Raw genomic sequence first — 6264 nt, 5'->3', positions numbered from 1 at the left:
TCTCATCTGACAAGCTGCGTACTTTATTCAGCGCAACACCGCTCAATAAAATACCAAGCACGTCTACTTGACGCTGCTTCCTGCTACATCTAGCGGGGGGACTTCCGCCAGCGGCGGATCCCGAGGCCACGCCTCTCTGACAACGCCGCCACGCGGAGTTACGGTCAGAATGTCCCTACGGGACACGGGGACTAGTCAACAGTCTACGACAGCCCTGATCAGGTACGTTGACCCCCGTCACCTGGGTGCTAAGATTGGGCTCGCAACCCAACACCCTCTGCTCCGTGCAGCTCCCCCTCAACAAACAATAACAACGACCATCCGGAGGTCCATCTTAGCCGGGGAGTGGGGGACTCCCTGGGGGCCTAGCAGGGGCCCACCCGAAAGGGCACAAAGCGTTTGCTCAGTAAATCCATGGTTGACAACGCACTGACGCTAATTATGCTTCTGCAAAGTCTAGCGGGAGAAACGCTTCAAACCGCCGATCAACTCCCCAACCAAGATTGCCCTCCTTGACTGGGGATTTGGGGGACTTGTACATGCATGTCCATTTGCAAGCATAATTAGCTATAATGAGCCACGCTCATGGTACCACCGGGGGTACCAACGCCCACCATATGAGTGACTGACGTAAAGACAGTTAGCCGGGTTACCGCCTGAGCCCCGGATCAACCCCAAAGCACCGCCGACGCGCCGCCACGCGCCGTGTCAAGATGGCATCAGAAGCTACTGAAACTGGGAACTGAAGCACCATCAGTCCCACATCGAAAACAAGGAGAAGATCATCCTCTTCCTCACCTATAAAAGGTCCTCTCCTCTCTCCTCATTTATTACGCATTCAATACTTACCTACTGTTACTTTGTCAACATAAATACATTGACTAACTTAGGCATCGGAGAGTTGAAGACCGCCCGGCGCGGTCTCCCTCTGACGCCCATTGTATTTTATTTGACAGGTAACGGGAACCATTCACAACAAAGGTATCGATCCGCCTGCCGGATCAGCGTTAACTAAGGTCCAGCTACCGCTAGACTTTTAGACATTAACAGGTGTGTTCCATATATGTGGTTGCTACGTGGTCACATATATTTGCATGGTTACTGCATGTCCTTCTTCTTTCCATCAATTTGTAACTATTGCTTACTGCTCACTTTGAGAGTTTGAGTACTTTACTTCCTTTTGTTCTCAGAGAGGTTTTGGTTCATGTCCCCTATCTCTTCTTGTAATTTCTTTTCTTTTATTAATAACATAAGATAGAGAGATGGGCGGTGGGTTCCCGGTTGCGATGGCCCCCTTTCTTTTGAGATTGTGGGTGGGTGCCATCGTAGAGGAACTAATATCGCATAATCCTCTATTTAATTTTTTTTTTTTTTTAAATCACAATTGGTGCAAAAGTGACATAATAATGCTGTCCAAAAATATATACTACAGTACGAAACGAAGTTCATAACAAGAGAAAGCCAGGCATGTTGTTCAAGGAGACCTATATGGCTATATTTACAAGAAACAAGAATGTCATGACACATATAACTTGTTCAAGCAGTTGCACCATCAGTGTTGCCCAGGCTTCCATCCTCTTATTGACATTTTTTTACCTTGAATCCTTTTCAGCATTGTTTTGATCACAATCCTCCTCGTCAAGTAACAACATAAAATCTAGTTCTGGACAATATTCCTCCAGCATTGCTCGAAATCTTCACATGCCTTTGTAAAAACTGCTTCCATGGTCTTATGGTTCTTGCTATAGGTTTTGAATGCCAAAACAGCTGCAGCCTCTCGGTTTGGAAATCCATCTTCCAAATAGGTTGCTCGAAAGCTCTCTTCTTGAAGTTCTCTAACTGGGATTGATACTCAGAAATGTCAACTCGTAATTCTCCTTTTGACTTTCCAGCTCCTTCTCCAAGGACATTACCCTTTCACGTTCTTGCTTCAGATTTCCTCATTTCACAAATTCCTCTAACTCAGCTTTCAAAGCGTCACATTTTTTTTTTTTTTGCGGCTTACCATTTGTGACATGTGACTTGACTGATTCAGTTTTACACTTGATGATTTCAGCTTTGTGCTTCTCCTTTTGAGTATTCAGCTCCAACATTGACCTTTCATGTTCTTGCTTTCAAAAAAAATTTCAAACTCAAGATTCTTGGATATACCTCAGCTGCCAAAGCATTCTGCAATTTCGTTTCTTCTTCCAGAGCTAAGTAAGCCATCTGTAAAAGAAAAGGTTAACCTCCCAGCATTTCATAAGAAATAACAATGTTAGAGGGGAAATACCTGAGTCATCTTATCACAATGGTTTTTGAAATTTGAACAAGATCATACCCTCTTACTAGCATAGACGCAGGGGAGACACTTCTGAGCTTGATCCAAGATCATAGGAATGGGTTTAACATCTTCAACGTCTAAACCTGAATCCCCATGTGACTTTTCAAAGACAGCTATAGAGCTGCTCTCTATGTCATGAGTCTGTTGATCCAAGCTGACAGACTGACCAGACATCTTTGGAGAACCTAGTACAGAAACGATCTGACCATCGTGTGCAGATAAATATTTGGTTGAGAACGTGTTTGAATTGTGGTCAAACAAGTTCTTGGAATTAAAGATGAGGAGGGCTCAATAACTTTAAAAAGCATGTCCTTTGCGGAAGCCCAGCTATTTGAATAAGTTTTTGAGATTTTTGGAGGAAGTCTAGATAGATCATCAGTGTCCACCTGAGTTCGCTTCACACACAAGCACATGGCACAAGTACCAATAGATTTGCCAGCAGAAGACATCTTCACCGTTATTATCTTATTCTCTGAAATAAATTGTGGAAGGTACACAGTAAGGACTAAGGTTGAAGAGGAAAAAAGAAAACAACAGAGGAAGGGCAAATTGCTTACTTGGTTCACAAGTAGGAAAGCGCATGCTTATACAACTTCTCCTCGGTGATAACTGATGGTTAGGATTGGTTCACAATTTTCCGAGCTCTCTTAATATCTTCTAAAGGACTGTCCTCTAGATCATGTTTTTCCAAGGTGGCTGTGAAAAACAAACAACACCAAATCAAGGAAATGGAAAAATTGAAAGCTACAAGTAAGAAACTATTCCACACCCACAAGTACCTATGTGACTGCAAAAATAGAGTAACATCTGGGATTAGAAAAAGAGGTAAAACAAATAGCTCAGATGACCAGGTGTAAGAACTTTCTGGTGCATCTGATATGCAGAATCATTTCGACTTCCAAGATTTATTAAAGATAAGTTTCCAGTGATAGTGGACCCACAACTTAAAATAATGCCAACAAGTTTTGATGTGGTGCCTTCAATTGAAGTAACTCTTTTCAAGTTCTGACTTCCAAAGTACAATGAGTCTGAGCAAAAATCTATACATGCTTGCATTAATAACTTGAACAGGCTGTAAACAAGAACTTTGAAAGCAGAAAGACATGTTGAAATATGCACAAAGCACCTATCTTAGATAAGACATACAACCGAAGGAAAGAAAAGTGGTTCAAGATGGATCTCAACAAGTGAAGTCATGAGATTTGCATGCTTAAACAATGTGTTTTAGTATTCAGGTATGGGACTGACTTATGCAAAAGAGCAATTGTATTTATCACAATTAAGACATAACTACATAATGTAACCGGAATCCAAAGTCCACACCAAAAAAAAAAAAAACGCTGCCAAAATATTCTTAGGTCAACAAACTTATGATCTTCAAAAGAAGCTATCTAGTAGATGTGCTAGGTGTCAAGCAAGTCGGAAGGATAGTGTCTGGTCACTTTTATGACTTTAGCAAGTTCTTGTTAGAACTGCAATAGAAAGCAGAGTAGGTCAGCAACAAGAAGCAATAGCTAAAAGCAGGAACAACATTCTAGCAGAAGTGATACTATCCCATGATCTAGTGTAAGTTGTTGCTTTTTGAAACAATCAAGTTCTGTCTGACATGTTAAAATTTCAGACACTCATTTGTATCAGATCAAATACATCAACTGGAACATAGAAAACGACCTCTACTTCACGCTCACTCTCTTCTCTCAACTTTCTCATTGGTCCACATTACTTGTGTTGGTAAAAGGAACAGTAACAGACATGCAGTGGGAGAATGAATTGCAACCTCATACTCATCTCCAACTCTGGGAAGTATCTCAGGATTATCAAAAACATCAGCTATGATAGAAGCTAATACGAATGCTCACCAGATTCATCCCCACTGAGATGCCCATATTGATTTACTTCAGCCGAATACATCTGCCAAGTGAGAGGAAAAGCTGGTATTATCAAATTGGCTTTCTTGGACAACATAAGAAGCTAGTTTCCTTCCTTTCTCTTTTTCCGCTTTCCATTTTCTCTTTACATTCAACAAATAATAAATTCGACAAAGAGGCAAATAGGTATTGAAATTTGATGAATGTGGCACACCAATTTGAAATACTATATTGTTCACTGGTATAACAAAGATAGGCAAACAAAAAGGAAAGGAAATTATGAGCAATATGCATGCTGAAGACTAGAACACATAGAGCAACACTTTCTCTTTCATCTTACCACAAATTAATGCCCTCTTAAGTAAAAAATCGAAGACAATTCTTTGATACCTTTCCTTTCAATTTTTGGCAGACTCAACTTTGTATTCCTTCGTGCTGAAGACTAAACTACTGATTCTTATCCTAGCAAAAAGCAATACATATGGAAGAACTCATGCAACAGTGTTTCATGAAGACAGATAAGTAAGCTATCGTCCTTGGCATTTTCAATTTGAGCCCACTCATACACTGAGAATGGTCAAAACATTTCAAAGAACAAAAAATCCACCAACCATACTTCTATAAAAGTATGCAACACCCAGAAGAAATGCATGCAAACAAGCATGAGGCAGCAAGCCCTCAACAAATTAAACAACCAACCCCAAAGCCAAAGCCATATTCGATTCCAGCCTAAAATCCCCACAGTCCAAAAAGCCGAAACTGTAAAACAAATATCATAAAACCCATGAAGCACATTGATCTGAATTAGCAAACACAACAACATTGCAAGTTAAAACCCAGCAGAGAATTTAACAAGAACAAGACAAACAAAAACAAAGGATTGTACAGTTTTACTCAACAAGCTAAGTACCATAGATACTTTTCAGTTCATTTTTATACCTCCATTGACAAAGAGACAACTTTAAAGCCGGAACGGCGAAACCCACGGAAAAGGGGAGGCTTGAGGAAATGGGTCTTCGAATTTTAACACTTGTATTCGAAAACTTATTGCCAAGTTAATAAACGAAACGTCAAAGTCGCAGTGGGATTTTGTTTTTCCAAGCCAAGGAGAGAGTAGGTTTTAAAAGGCCAAGAACGGAAAGAAACCCAACGTTTGCAAAATTTGCATTGGTTTTTATTCTTTCTTTTTGCATTTTTTTTTTTGAATAATAGAAATCCATTGATAATAATATCACATGCCAAGAAGGCCATTACATACCCACCCGCTGACACATCATGGTCAGAACAAGGATTCGTGGAGGAGCCACAGTGGTACATAGGATAGACCATATTTAAACTTATCGCTCGCAAAATAGCGAGCTTATAAGCTATAGAAAAACATAGCAAATAGACAAGCCTAAAACAAACACTCGTTAGGTTCCTAAAATAAGGGAACTTATTGTAATTAGACAAAAAGCTAAAAACATAGGTTTGGGCCAAGAGCCTAAACCCTAGCCCAAAATAGTAATGGACTAGGGCAAAACCCCAGCCCAAAACAGTTCCAGCCCAATATGAGAGTCCACCGATGGATTGCACCAGGCCTATCATTGGTTCGGGCCAGTCCCCCTTATCCCTTCCACCACGCCGTCGTACTGCACCCGTCTGGCAGACTGCCTCCCGACCCACATCGCACGACCAGCGTCGCCCTGCTCCGCCTTACCACGCCCTCTCGTCTCGACGATCCAAGCTGTGCAGAACCAACGCCTCCGCAACTTGCATCCGCACAGAACACTCATCGTTGTCGAGGTCTTGCAACCGCCGACGCCATCGATCAGGATCCATGGCCACCGTTGATCGAAGAAACCAGCAGCATAAGCCAACGACCGGACCTGTGAAGCACGATCTCCCTTCGCACCATCCCAGCCGAACTTTCTGACGAAACCCGAGCACAATCCCGCCGACAAACTCATGAGTAGTAGATCTCCGGTCCGACAGCAAACCCATGACGACGGTGTGGCAGGAAGCCTGCTCCGACGTCCAGGCGCCGCCGGACGAGAACAAAATTGCACCCGGAGGTTTTAGGGTTTCCCGAGG

The 6264-nt window shown here is 42.1% G+C and overlaps 1 long non-coding RNA gene across 3 annotated transcripts; it reads right to left on the bottom strand.

Annotated features, from left to right (window-relative positions):
* Positions 1–1622: 1622 nt before the first annotated feature.
* Positions 1623–5309, bottom strand: LOC112200528. 3 transcript variants are annotated; one of them, XR_005809555.1, is made up of 4 exons: positions 5131–5309; positions 4183–4234; positions 2881–3795; positions 1623–2795 (listed from the first exon to the last, which is right to left on the bottom strand). It is a non-coding gene; the product is annotated as an uncharacterized LOC112200528 (long non-coding RNA). The 3 variants fall into 3 exon arrangements; XR_005809554.1 differs by having other exon boundaries at positions 2881–3019; XR_005809556.1 differs by lacking the exon at positions 4183–4234 and having other exon boundaries at positions 2881–3019.
* Between the last annotated feature and the right edge of the window lie 955 nt (positions 5310–6264).

Source organism: Rosa chinensis, chromosome 4, assembly GCF_002994745.2.
Source record: "Rosa chinensis cultivar Old Blush chromosome 4, RchiOBHm-V2, whole genome shotgun sequence".
Lineage (NCBI taxonomy): Eukaryota > Viridiplantae > Streptophyta > Magnoliopsida > Rosales > Rosaceae > Rosa > Rosa chinensis.
This window is presented reverse-complemented; position numbering and strand designations above follow the sequence as displayed.